The sequence below is a fragment of the Cetorhinus maximus genome, chromosome 6 (assembly GCF_964194155.1).
Source record: "Cetorhinus maximus chromosome 6, sCetMax3.hap1.1, whole genome shotgun sequence".
NCBI classification, from domain to species: Eukaryota; Metazoa; Chordata; class Chondrichthyes; order Lamniformes; family Cetorhinidae; genus Cetorhinus; species Cetorhinus maximus.
In genome coordinates, this window is record NC_135884.1 from 96,965,154 (window position 1) to 96,979,617 (window position 14,464).

At 42.4% G+C, this 14,464-nt stretch overlaps 1 protein-coding gene across 2 annotated transcripts in view; it reads left to right on the forward strand.

The window, feature by feature from the left end:
• The first annotated feature begins 1,377 nt into the window (after positions 1-1,377).
• The window catches only part of cpne2 (copine II), a 269,036-nt gene continuing 255,949 nt past the window's right edge, over positions 1,378-14,464 (forward strand). The window contains exon 1 of one of the 2 annotated variants that reach the window (XM_078544157.1): positions 1,378-1,740. The gene's annotated coding sequence lies outside the window, so the exon portion shown is untranslated. The remainder of the gene's footprint in view (positions 1,741-14,464) is intronic. The other variant, XM_078544158.1, reaches the window with a different exon arrangement.

A 14,464-nucleotide genomic window follows, 5' to 3' on the forward strand; every position in this document is an offset into this window, starting at 1 on the left:
CACACAAAAAAGCGGAAAGCATGCTCTCTCTTAACCCACACATTAGACACATCACATCTGCCTGTTGAACACAGATACTTTATACACATACTTTTGTTAAGACCTCATTTATTTAACTTGATTCGTTCTCTCTCAGCCCCTGTTCTCTTCGGAAACGGGTCATAGAGAGTGGCATTGTCAACAGATGGTGCATATCAAAAGCTGGTTCCATTTCCCCTCGGTGATCGTTTCGTGTACTTTGTGGAAACTGTAGGAATAGCCGTGTGGTTACCAGTAAATAGACAGGGTACGAACCCTTCCCAAGTTCTGCCTTTGTCCTGCGGTGACCGTACCGATAAGTCCCTCAAACGAACCCTCCCGGCTATCGAGGTGACCCGGAAAGCCATCTCTTTCTTAACCTGTCTGGCAGCATCTGCGGAGAGGAACACAATTAACGTTTCGAGTCTGAATGACCCTTCAACAGAACTAAGTAAAAATAGAAGAGGTGAAATATAAAATAGATAGATAGGTGAAATATAAGTTGGTTTAAGGGGGGTGGGACAAGTAGAACCAGTCATAGGTGGAGATAACCAAAAGATGTCACAGACAAAAGGACAAAGAGGTGTTGAAGGTGGTGATATTATCTAAGGAATGTGCTAATTAAGGGTAGAAAGCAGGACACGCAAGGTACAGATAGTCCTAGTGAGGGTGGGGTGGGGTGAAGGAATCGAAAAAGGCTAAAAGGTAGAGATAAAACAATGGATGGAAATATATTTTTAAATAATGGAAATAGGTGGGAAAAGAAAAATTTATATAAATTATTGGAAAAAAGCGGGGGGGAGGTTAAAATGAACCTGTTGGATGGACATGAATTTCATAAGGGAGGCGTCCTGATCTTTCAGACCCACCACCAACGACACTCTTGTTTGTGGGGCTAAGTTAGTTGAAACTGTTTTGAGTGGATCGTCAAAACAACACGAATTTAGCGACTGGTAGATACTCCAGAACTGGTGTGGATACAGGAAATTATTACTATTGTATGTAGTAAGACTGTTTGCCCTTTTATGATTTAGGCTTTATTAGGTAGATTTTTTTGGGGGGGATGAATAACCCATAATGTCTCATGATGGGTTAACAGAAAAGGCAAAAGCAACGCGGGACATCTGGTGAAAATGACACATTAAAATGTTCTGTGGTTTTATTGAGATAAAATAAATCGTCACCTGCAGCAACACCGGCGTGCAACAGTGGCTTAGCACTGGGGCTCCTTGCACCATCTGAAAAAAAAAGCCCAACTTTGCGAGAGCAGCAATTGCCGCTCACTTGCCACAGGAGAGCAGGATTGCTCCTCCGGTATCCTGTGAATCGAGCACGTCCTCCCCTCAAAAATAACAAGGCGGAGTCTCAGCAGTGTGTGTGTGTGAGTGAGTGTTTTTGTTTTACACACACACAGAGTTGCCAGTTGGGGAAATAAGATGGTCGGAAGTTTGCTGGTGATGTGACAGTGCGGTGAGAGGAGGGAGCGGGAGCAGTGATCCACCAGTGGGCTGTCAGCCGGCGAACTGAGGGCGCCAAATTTTCCCAAGTTCGGCGCTTGTGGATTTTTCAGCCGATTCCAGACCGCCTGCAGCTGACGGGCGTCTGAGTCTTGTGGCAAATTCAACTTCCTTCTTAACTTTTGTTGGCGGATGGGTACCGCACAAACTTCCTAGGATTTAACGGAGAGAGAGAGAGAGGGCGAACTAACCAGAGCTGAGGGAGGTAGGTGTGGAGATGTGAGCAAGTTAATGTTCGATTGTGAGCCAGTATTGCTGATTTCCTTTTGTATTCCACCTTCCCGCTGCGTTGTTGGTCACTAGCTGTGTGAATTTTAATGTAATGGTCTCTAGAGGGCTAAGTGTATGTGTCCTGAACTGTACTCGAACAGTGCAACCCCTCACTCGCGATGATCGCCTAAATCTTGCTTTCTCCAGTACATCCAATTTGTAAATCCAGCCCGGCGGACATTCCCTGCCACTGATTCCACTGAGACCCGTGTGAAAAGGATGTTGGTCGAGGTAACCTGTGCTATGCCCCCAAATTAGGGAAGAAGTCCTCAGATTGATTCCCAAATATGCTAATTGCTCATATGACTTAGAATGGACTCAATAGTATCTCAAATACAAACAACTAGACGGAAAGCAATAAGCCACTCATTACGATCTGAAGATGAGAAGACACGTTTCTTCTCCTGTTGGTTGAGTTGAACTCCCCCCGGCTGAGGCTGGGAGCTTCTGTCATTCACTGGGCGGAAAGTCGGCCAGATTTCCTGTTGTTCGGCTTCACGTTACTCTGGAAACAGGTTGCTAAATGAATGGGCTTGACATGTCAACCCCTGACACTAACCTGTAGCGCCAACCCATCCTCGAGAGAGAGAGAGACTCACTCACTTCCAAGGTTAAAATCCCTTTTTTAAATTAGCAAAAAATCATGTTCTCGATGGTGAGAACAAAAGAAAGAACAGCCGCACGCTTTGCTCCTGTACTTGCTCAGTTTAGACGGTGAGCCGAGGCTGAGATACAAGGCAGCGTGATCAGCAACCTCAAGTTGGTCTCCATTGGGAGCTAGTCATAATAGGAAAGTCTCTCACTGCTCTGATCCGATCCCCAAGGGGCTCTGTGTGTTTTTGCTATTTATACTGATGTACAGCGATTCTGTTTTATCCTCGATTCTACCGTGGGATTACAAAGCGGTAAATGTAGAGCAACGCACTCCTCCTGGGAAAATATCACCCTACCCCCAGGACCTTAAAAATGTAGCCAATTCTACTTCCCAAACAACCACCTTTGTCACTTGGAGAGATTGTGCTGCACGACGCTTGGCTCAGTGGGAACTCTTTGCTCGAGGACAGAAGGTCCTGAGCTCCAGCCCCACTCTGGAGACTTGGGCACGGGATTCAATCTGACAGCACAGTGCACTGACTGAGGGAGTGGAGTGGTGCACTGTCAGAGGTGCTGCCAGGCAAACTGAGGCCTTGTGGAAGCTCTCCGGCGGGTGTAAGAGATCGCCTGACGCTATCAAAAGATTGGGGGGATTCCTCTGTGTCCTGTCTAATATTTCTCCCTCAACAAACATCAGTCAAACAGATAATCTGGTCGTTTGTGGCTGCTAGCTGTGGCGCAAATTGACTGCTTGTTTCCCAGGACATTTCATTGGCTGTGTAAAGTTAGTTGGGGTATCCTGAGACTGTGACAGGTGCTATATAAATGCAAATTCTTTGTTTTTTTAATATAATTTACCTTGTATTTTACTTAGTTCTATGTTTTCCAATCTTTATTACTTCAAGCATTGATTTACATTTAAATTGTTTCTTGGAGCAGGAATGGCATGAACTTCTCTGAATAGCTTTGATATTTCACACAGATCATATTCTCATTACAGTAGTGGAACTGTTTTCTCCCTTTAATTTTTGTTTGGGCATGTTCAGAGTCCACACGTCCTAAGCATTCATGTGGAACCAAACTGTAAAGGAGTGGTGCAAAACATTAAAGCCATCTTAGTCTTTCCTTAAATTCGATAAGGGGCAGGTATTCGACCAGTGCCAATTGATCTAGTTGAGTATTTTTGGTGCCATGGGTTCTGAACACATTTACTCCATCAAAGTGGTGATGAGTTGTATGGGATTTTATTCTGCTCTGTCGCTCAACTTTGTATGTTGGGGGTTTGTTCTCTGATAAGAGGTCAGTGCTTTGATCACACAAAGGTCACTGGTTTTGTTTCTTTTCCTTTTAAAGCGGTAAAGCTTTAACCACTAAACATCAGGGAAAATAGTGCGAGGCAAACAATGAGGCTCTGCTGCTTGGTACCCTTTACCATGTGGCATTGTAATATTTATACGTAAATATAAAGGATCCGGAACACTAGCTGTACCAGAATAGAGCAGGTCCACATCATGAAGTAGTTTGGTTAAATAAATAGGGTATTTGTCAATATACCTTAAATATACAGTTTCACCCAATTTGTTTAAATTTTTTTTGCTGAAAGGTCATTATGCTGCACTGAAACCTTTCTACCTATAGTGTTTTGGAATGTTGGCTTACCCATTATCTTATTCTTTTGGAAACCATACTTGTTGAAGAAACATGCATTGTTCCCAAAATGTGTTTTGGTTGCGGGGTTAGTGTTTGATACAGATAGAGTTTACTGCATACCTTTTAAGAATCGGTGAGCAATACTATACTCTGACAGAAATGATTGATCCCCCCCCCCCCCCCCCCCCCCAGGTGTATAACAATAAAATGCTATTTTCTTAGAGTGCCTTGCTTTGAAATGCACATACTGAGCCTCGGTACTGTTACTCTGTTTCTAAATAAAAGAGATATTTGATTTTATATGGTGCTTTTCATGACTTCATGACCTTCCAAAGCTCTTTCCAGCCAACTAAGTACTATGAATTGTAGTCAGTGTTTACAATTTAGAACTAGTTACAGTCTAGCCAGTGTAAATGTCACACTCTTTAAACACACAGCAGAAAAAGGACTGGCTGAGCAGATTTGGAGTCACCTGCAATCACTGTTCCATGGGCCCAATATGATAGGTGGTCTTTATCAAGCACAGATAGAGTTGGTTGCTTAGACACCATACATCCTCCGGCACACTCCTTAGACATGCATGCATCCTTTTGAAAATGTCAGGATCTTTTCTTTCCAACATACCGAATATCATTTTGGTGCTTTCATTATTCTGTTCATTATTTTTGTCTACGAGGAGAAACTTGATACATAAAGCAGGGTTGCCAATTATATTTTGACAATAAAAGAAGGAACTCATAGTTTTATGCACCTTTCATAACCTTAGTGTCACCCAAAGTGCTTCACAGCCAATGAATTACTTTTAAAGTAATGTAGGAAACATGGCAACCAATTTACACACAGGAAGATCCCACAAACAAAAACTAAAATGACCAATTGAATTGTATTTGTGATGTTTTTTGAGAAGTAAATGTTGGACCAACCAGAATAACTTTTTTCTCAAAATAACATCACGGAACCTTTTTATGCCCTCCTGTGAGAGTAGATGGGGCTTTGGTTTGACATCTCACCTGAAGGACTGCACTTCAGACAGTACAGTGCTCTCTCTCACTGGAGTGTCAGCCTACAGTGTTTGTGTGTAGAAATTCTATCAGGCCACATGTTGAATTCAGTTTTAAAAATATGAGTGTCTCCCACAGCTCAACCACCAGTCTGGTATTATTTTATGGCTGTAGAGTTTTAAAAAGAAAGATGGTCACTCTTTAAATTCCATTCTGATGAAAGACCTATGTGTGAAGTGTTAACTTCTCTGCCCACTCCACAATGTTGCTGAACCTGCTGTGCGATTCCAGTGTTTATTTTTCAGATTTGCAGCAAGTATAATTTTTTTTTATCCTCCTAAGAGCTCAGTTTGCTTTTGAAGGTTTTTTTTGCAGTTTTGGATTTGTACACCTTGAGCCTGTTTGGTCGACTCATTCTGCTGAACAAACTGAAGCCCTGTAGGGAAACTTCAACAAATGGGTGTTTTACTGTCACCGTTGTTATCTTGTGGTACATTCATTTTATGATTTTTTTTAAAGAGCTTGTAGTGGTATTAATCCAAACCTGGTACCATAATGATCTTTTGCATCCTGGGTATGTGTGTGACAGCAGAAAAGAATGGTTTAGCCACGTTGTGCCAGCTGCAGTGTAACTGGTAGCTGGCATCTCGCCACCAGATTTACACTTCATGTAGAATTACAGGGTAGTGTTCACCAAAACTGGCACTAGCCACCGACTGTTTTAGTCTAAGCTAATATTGCAGAAACATGCAGTTGCATGTTGTGTAAATATAAAATTTTATATGGGAGTTATTTTCCTTTTCGTTTACTTAACTGCTTTTTCTCCCAAACAAATGATTTGCTTAACACAGAATAGAATTGTTCAAGTGCATGTTGATCAGGAGAGCTGGTGCTCTGTAAATTGATGCACACAGCAGGGTAAGGTTATCATGCAACATCTGAGAATATGAGGGCTGCATATGAATCCATTTGCAGCACTGAACTGTGTTGTTTAATCAAACTATACAAATATATGAAAACGAGACAGGAAATGGTCAATTGATGCTTAATGTATACATCGACAACTTCCACATTAATACCCCCATCCCCATAAAAGACAAGAAAATGGCTTTTGCAACATCTCCAGATGCTGTACATCTGAAACAAAACCAGAAAACACTCAGCAGGTCAGACAACACTTGTGGAGAACAAAAATTCATCTGTTAGGTATAGATCCTTCCTCTGAACTACTACTTCTTCAATTCCCTGCCTCCACAGCACCATAATCTCCACCACAGGTAGGGCATGGAGGCAGGTCCCAAATCCATCCCAGCTGGAATTGGGATCAAACCTCCCACGCTGCTGGCACCAGCCTGATCCACACTTGCTGCCCAGTCAACTGAGCAAACTAGCCCCCCCAAGGAGCCCAGGTTGCTGTGGCAATGTACACTTATACATGCATGTTGTAGCTGTGGATAGTGATGGTAGAGGCTCTGATTTCTTTCCATCATATGGTTGAGCAGGAATCTCTCCTGCTTTTATTGCCTACCAGTGGCATATGCTAGAAAGATTTACAAGTTGATAATCAACCTGTTCGGCCAAGTTATCAACACATCTTACTTGGCCATCAAGCCCTAGAGTGGGACTTGAACCCAGATCTTCTGGCTCAGAGCCAGGGATGCTACCCACTGCACTCCTCTGAACTAAGGGGGAAAAGATCTTTGGGTCAATTTAGGAAAAACAGAGTGGAAAACCTCGCTGACCCCCGGAAACAATCAAATGAGCTCCAAGAGACCATGGTGAGTGACGTTGCAGCCCATCCAACTCTTGTAACTCAAGATAACTAGAAGGGCAAGGGCAGTAGCCACATGGGAACACCATTACCTGCAGGTTCCTCTCCAAGCCACACACCATCCTGACTTGGAACTTTATCGCCGTTCCTTCACTGTCACGGGGTCAAAATCCTGGAGTTCTCTCCCTAACAGCACTGTGTGTGTACCTACAGCACATGGACTGCAGCGGTTCAAGAAGGCAACTCACCACCACCTTCTCAAAGTCAGTTGAGCATGGGCAATAAATGGATGCCTTGCCAGTGATGCTCATGCCTCAAGAACGAATAAAAAAAACACATCATCTGCTTCCAGTAACCTGCCCAGCTTCCTTTTGAATGCTCACAGTGAATCCCATGCTCATCTAGCCCACTGGCAGGTTACTACAGAGGTCAAGTGGTACACCATGTTTGGTCCTGAATGGAGCCAAGTTGACCTGGTGGAGCACTTATACTGAAGCAAAAGTCTAAAACTGTTTTTGGGAGTTGCAACCGAGAAGCTTACATGCATAATGTGGTGCTATCTGGGAGCATCCGGAGGGTGCTGGTAGACAAGGAGAAGGTCAGTACAGTGGGCCCCACACTTAGTTAATCTGTCATTATCAATTCAGTGTATGGGATTGCTATTGTTTAAAAGGTCCCAGTTGAACCTTCTCATCTAAAGTAGGACGGTGGTAGGGTCTGTATGATTAGGCTTCTGCGCCAAAAGGCTGGGATTCCCATCCTTGATTGGAATCTAGTGCTTGCTGAAATGCATGAGCTTGGGTATTGGGCAAATACAACAACAGGTTTAGGGAGCCTGCCATTACTCACTGTTTAGGGGTGCAAAAGGAAATTGGTCACTTGGGTGAGTCACCAGAGGATGTCGTGTGCGTATAGGGACCAGAGCCTCAGGATGAGTCCCCACACTCAGAAGACAATGGGAGTAACTCAGAAGGTGGGGGGTCAGCATAATGGATATACACCCTATGGAGAATCGGAAGTGTAATATAACTCTGCACTGGAAGTGTGTAGAATCAGTTTCATACAAAATACCCCAAATTTAAGATCAAGAAAATAATTTCTCCTTATATTATCCTTATAAAACTGTCAATGTATGTGGGTCAAACCTTCCAGAATCCGAAACAAAAACAGAAAATGCTGAAAATACTCATCAGGTCTGATAGCATCTGTGAAGTGAGAAACAGAGTTGACGTTTCAAGTCTGTATGACCCTTCTTCAGAGTTAGAGAAAAGTAGAAATGTGTTGAAATGTATGTGTTTAATTGGGGTGGGGGGATGGAGCAGGTGAAGCTGGATAGAAGGCCACAGATAGGTGAGGGCAAAGGAGAGATTGCCAATGATGTCATGGACAAAAGGACAAAGAGAGTGTTAATGGTTGTGGTATGGGCTAAAAAAAGTGCTGATAGTAGCATTAAGGTAAGAAGTGGTATTAAGGTAACCCTCCCTTGTCCTTTTGTCCATGACATCATTGTCAATATCTCCTTTGTCCCCACCTATCGCTGGCCTTCTGTCCAGCTTCACCTGCTCCACCCCCCCCCACCTTAAACAGTACAAACTTCGTCACATTTCTACTTCTCTCCAACTCTGAAGAGGGTGATACGGACTCGAAACATCAACTCTGTTTCTCTCTCCACAGATGTTGTCAGACCTGCTGAGGTTTTCCAGCATTTTCTGTTTTTGTTTCAGATTTCCTGCATCCGCAGTATTTTGCTTTTACCTTCCGGAATCTGAGCAAGGTTGCAAACACTTCAGGCAAATGTGAGAAATTTCCCAGATTGTAGGGGATTAATGCTTTGTAAACAAGGTTAATTTTATGCATTTATAAATATAAACCAGGTTGTGACACAGGCAGCCTGGCAGTTCCGTACTGAGAGCTGTCTTTCACTCTCTTTGCAAAAATGTGCTAATTGGGAAGTGCTAATTGGATCCTGAAGAAGCCAGTTTGTTGGGCCTGTTTCTCACTGACTGACTGAGGGAGGTATTGTTGATTTAATGCTTCCTGCTTTCAGCTGTAAAAGCCCTGATAAACCTACAGTATTAGTATTGCAGTGGTCTATATATAAATACCACTACAATATTGGTGTATTTTTCTACTCTGATCTAAATTTGCAGCCCGACTACTGCTAATGCCAATGGCACAAAGCAGTTACTTTCCTTCACTATCATTAGACCAACTTGAATCGCATCTTTCAGCCAATTGGGTGGTTTTGCCCTGCAAATTGTGGAAACTGGTTGTCATATGGAAACAGACATTGCAGTGCCCCTCCAATAAAAATAAGGTTTTGAAGTTTAAACAACCTCTGTTAGCCTGCTGAGCTTCCATCACATTTTAGAGATTGACTGTCTGTATCTCATCCCTTGATAGTTATCTCTTGATAGTTTCAAATATTATGGGTCACTTTGGGAGTGAAAGGCCAGCTCGCAGTGTTCTTGCATGTTTTTAAATGCCATATGAGGAGCCCCATCTTGCCCAACACCAAACAATGCAAGCAAGTAAGTCAGATTATGGCCCACCCCTGGGTTCCTCTGAGAAAAGGACCAATACTACCTTCAGTGCAGTAGAACCATGGAAGTCATGAATTCCGTTGTGATCGAGCACTCTCCTTTTTGTTTCCTGCCCTTTTTCCTTCGGTTTGGGCCTTTTCCTTTGCTTTCCTCCTACTTTATTCACAGCCCAGCCGCCAAAGGTTTGAATCCTGCTAATGGAGTTTTTTGTTGCTTCTTCCTATCTGGAAAATGAGGGCATGCTATGGAAGTGGGACTATCCCAGCATTCATTGTGGCAGTGAAAGCTCTCTATTAAAACCACATGACGGGGATTTGTAAGCACAGGTTCCTGTTGTGTGCGAGAGCAATGGTTGTTTTGGTTGGTCTAGTTGGGTCTATTTAGTTCCTAAAAATTGAGGTGAAACAGGGTAATACAGACTATCATGATATCTCATATAGATAGTGGAGGAAATATTGCTGTAACTTGGTACGCCCTCCTGATGATCTGGTTGAAGTTTTGCATCCACTATGGATGGGTAAAAGGAATGGCCAAAGGTCCTATCAACTGTACTGATTTTCCACAGGTACACAAATACACTTTTTTTGGAAAACTTACTGTGTGTGTAGTGTAGAATGCTGTTTGACAGAAAGAACTTGCATTTGAATAGTGACTCCTTACATATCTTGGAATGTCCATAAGTACTTGCATTCAAATAGGTTTTCGAAGTGTAGCCTTTGTTATTATGTAGATAATCTCCATGCACTGAAAATGTCCTGTTGGTAACATTCATTTTCCTATCTGAGCACCCAAACAAAACTGGATTTGATTTCATAGAAGCTGCTGGGCTATGGTATTGCTTTTTTAAAATGGGCCAATTAAATAACATTCACTGGAAAGCAAGCAACAAATTCTGACGTGGGGTTTAATCCATTCTCTTATTGACAGCTCCGTTATTTGTAAATTGTGTAAATGTATCACCCTTTATTAATTCCTTTACTGTAATGGGAGGAACATTGAGCTGGTCTTACAATCAGTTCATGTATAGGTTGGTTTGATGTTCTGGGATATCTTCTGGGGGAAGAAGTAGTCAGCACATGGTTCCCAATTAGCTTTTGTGATATCAAATCCAGCTTTGTTTGGGCACTTAGATAGAAGATTGAATGACAATTCTGGCCATCACTCGTTCTTGACAACGTGTTTGAAAATTAAATGAAATTAATAGAGATAATTTTCAAATGCAGTTCTGTGTATCCAGGTTGGATTTAAATAAATAGTGACTTTCAAAAATCCCTGTCCAGCATAGAATTCCAATATGCAACCACTGTTCTCCCGAAATGTATATTAATCCTAACAATTGTGCTTGTTTTAGAAAAGTAACTGTGCACTTATCTGAACTGAAGGATTTGTTTCCTTGGATTGTACCAATAAAGAGCTACTTTCATAATTGAAAGTCTCTGAGTCATCAGTTTTCAAGGGGATTTAAGCCCCCCAATGATTCACTTTGTCCTTTCATTATATTACTCCCTCTTCTTTTCATTTCTGAGCTATCTTGTAGTCATCTTGGAATACGCATCACTCACTCTCATCCCTGAACACTGCTGACGCGCTTGTTTGTTAGGCTGCTTGAGTTAGTTGTGAGTCAAGGTAAAAACAAAATCCTGCAGATGCTGGAAATCTGAAACAAAAACAGAAAATGCTGGAAAAACTCAGCGGGCTGAATTATCCCCCCGTCGGGGGGGAAGTTGAAGGGCTGGCGCGTACAGGTGCGCTTCCGGTCGGCTCCACCGATCAGAGGTGCGCCGCCATTTTACGTGGGCCAGCCAATTAAGGCCTGCCAAGTGTGACGTCCGCACGGAAGCGCTATGCACTCCCTGTGCAGGCGGGTGGGGTGGGGGATTCCCAAAATCGAGAGTGCGCTCTTAGGCGCATGCACACGAAAGAGCGCACTCATCTCCCTGAGGCTAAGTGCAGCTGCAGGGAAATCGGCTGTAAATGTAAAAAAGATAAAAATAGAAAAATAAAATTTCCCTAACATGCCCCCTCATGTGACAATGTCACATGAGTTGGGACACGCCCATAATTTTTACAAAACCTTTATTCAAATTTTTTAAAGCCTACAGGAAACCTCATCCCGCCCGTGGATGAAGTTTCATGTTTTTTCTAGTTCCCGCCGGGGCTCCTGGCCTGCCCGCCAACCTTAAGGTTGGACAGGCAGGTCCTTTAATTACTTAATTGACCCTGTCAATGGCCTCAATTGGCCATTGACAGGTCAGCAGGCGCGCTGCTGATTTCACTGCACGTCCGCCTTCCTGAAAATTTAAATGGGGTGCGGTGATATTGGGAGTTGCCCCCAGCGTCACCATGCATCATTTTACGTGTCGGCGAGCGGGCCCTACCCCAGCTCGCCGACAAATAAAATCCTGCCCAGCAGGTCTGACAGTATCTGTGGAGAGAGAAACAGAGTTAACATTTCGAATGTGTATGACCCTTCCTCAGAGCTCTGAAGAAGGGTCATAGAAGTCGAAACGTCAACTCTGTTTCTCTCTCCACAGATGCTGTCAGACCTGCTGAGTTTTTCCAGCATTTTCTGTGTTTGTGAGTCAAGGTGAATCAGGTTTGCTATAATCCACCTTTTTGTTTGTTTTCATTTTCAAAAAAAATCTAGAATTCAGCCTTTACACAAGAGTAGTTAGTGTGCAGTGATACCATTTTATTCACAGAGGTGTTTAGGAAAAAAAATTCCGGACTTTAAGGCAGCTGAAAACAAGGTGGGAATTGCTGATTTATACGAGACCAGAATTGGAAGAGTGCAGAGAGCGGTGAGGCCTTGGAGGGATTTGAACTCCTGGATGTGAATTTTAAAATCGAGGCATTGTCAGATGGAACCAATGTAAGTCGAGGAGCACTGGGCTGAAAAGTGAAAGAAAAGAGATGCGAGTTAGGCTATGGACAGCAGAGTTTTGGATAATGGAATTTTGGATAAGCTCAACTTTATGGGAGGGATGAGGTTTTGACCAGTGATTAAAAAAATATAAAAACTTTTAAAACCCATTTTTAACATGTCCCTGCCTATGTGACAGAGTCACATGAGGGGACATGTTTTCCTTGTTCTTCAATTATTTATTTTTAATGTTAAAAATCTTCAGCTCCCTGAGGCAGCTCTGTGCCTTCAGGGAGCTTTCACTGAGCACACCCACGTGCATGCACTGACTTCTGTGCTCGACCTCCTTCCCCCCCCCCACCCGCCCAGGCAGTGCTAAGCGTTTCAACGCGCAATTCACGCTGGCTGGCAGTTAATTGGCCAGCCTGTGTGAAATCGCGGTCGGAACCCAATCGCGGACAGCGGTCAGTTTCACGGCGGTCAGTTTCGCGGCCGCTCCCTGGCCTGACTGCCATGCTTGCAAGGTAAAAATCCTGCCCTCTGTTTTCTGTGTTGTCACCAGCTCACTATCTATTTGGCTACTTCACCCCTGACTGCACATCTTTGGACATTAATCAGGAATTTATTATGCAGTACTTTAGCAAAAGCCTTTCAGAAAACCCTTGTCTCGAGTTTCTGTTACACTTTCAGAGAATTCAGTATAGTCAATCAAGCATGGCCTTCCCTTTTGAAATCTGTGGTGATTACCCTTTATTATATTTTCAGGTTTTTCTATTGCATCTTTGGGTAAAGATTCCATTATCTTTCTTCCCACTGATAAGCTACTTGGACCCTGGACTGGTTCTAGCTCCCTTTTTTATATAGGAATCACATTAGATATCCACCAGCCCTCTGGCACTACTCCCTTTCCTAATGAATTTTTACATGTATGTGTAATAATACCTCTTCTACGTCTTTCCAAACTTATTTTAATATGCACAGTTAAATCCATCTGAACCAGGGGTTTATTCCCTCAGGTTTGATTTAGTTTTATTAAGTTTAGTTTATCTCCTGCCCACATCCTTCTATCTCAAATCGCTTGATATCTTTTGATCACTTCTTGTAATGTCATGCCCACCATGCTTATCTCCTTGGTAAAACTAAGGCAAAGTAATTATTTAATAATTCTGGCATTTCACTATCACTGACTAAATTTATTGTGTATAATTCCATAGTGACTCTATCCCTGTCCTGATTTTTTTTTACTTATGTTCTTTTCTTTACTATTTATTTTTATATTCCTAGCTAATTTAATTGTCGTTTCCCTTTGCTGTCCTTTTTTTTAACTTCTTTCTTAGTCTTTTTGATTTCCCTCATGCCATCCTCTCCTTTAGTGTATGCCTTTTCTTTAGTTTTAGTTTTCCCTTCATTTCTTTATTAATTTATATATCATTACTGGTTAGTTTGTCCTTTTTTTTTGGTGGGCCATATTTCTCCTGCAGTCTATTGATCACCTTTTTCACTATTGTTCCATTTCTTTCTTTGTCATTAATGTTTTACAGGTTACTTTCCCCTTGAAATTAGCTTTTCTTTCCAATTTATTACTTTGGTATTTTTCTTAGTTATGTCCTTCATAAATTTTGTTTTAAATCTTATTATGTTCTGATTGCTATTGCCTAGATGTTCCTCCACACTTACTCTTCTCATCTGTGATCATTGATGAAGACTTCTATTGCAAAACCTTCTGAAGACTAAAAGTATTGGCTCTCACTATCTACAATGAGTGAGGTGGACAGTGAAAAGCAGCTGACTCAAAATATCTTAAAAGAAAAATCAGCTTGAAAGAGATAATTGTTCATTTATCACATTGCTTTTTTTGAGACTTTAGCGGGTGTGCAAACTGGTTGTCGAATTTCCACCTCAAAAGTACTCCATTGGTTGTAAAGTGTTTAGGGACATCCTGAGTTCATGAAAGGTGCTATATAAATGCAAGTTCTGTTCTAAAGTAGAAGAATACATATGAATGAATAAAACCTGACCAATCATGTTTAAATGGCATAGTAGGTATAGAATCCCAGGATCATGGGCAGAATTTTGCTGTCTGCGAGCAGGGGGCAGGGTCCGCCCGCCGACACGTAAAATGATGTGGAATGATGTCGGGCGGAACCCCCAACGTCATCCTGTCCCATTTGAATTTTCAGGAAGGCGAGGGCGCAGCAAAATCAGCTGCGGGCCCGCCGACCTGTCAATGGCCAATT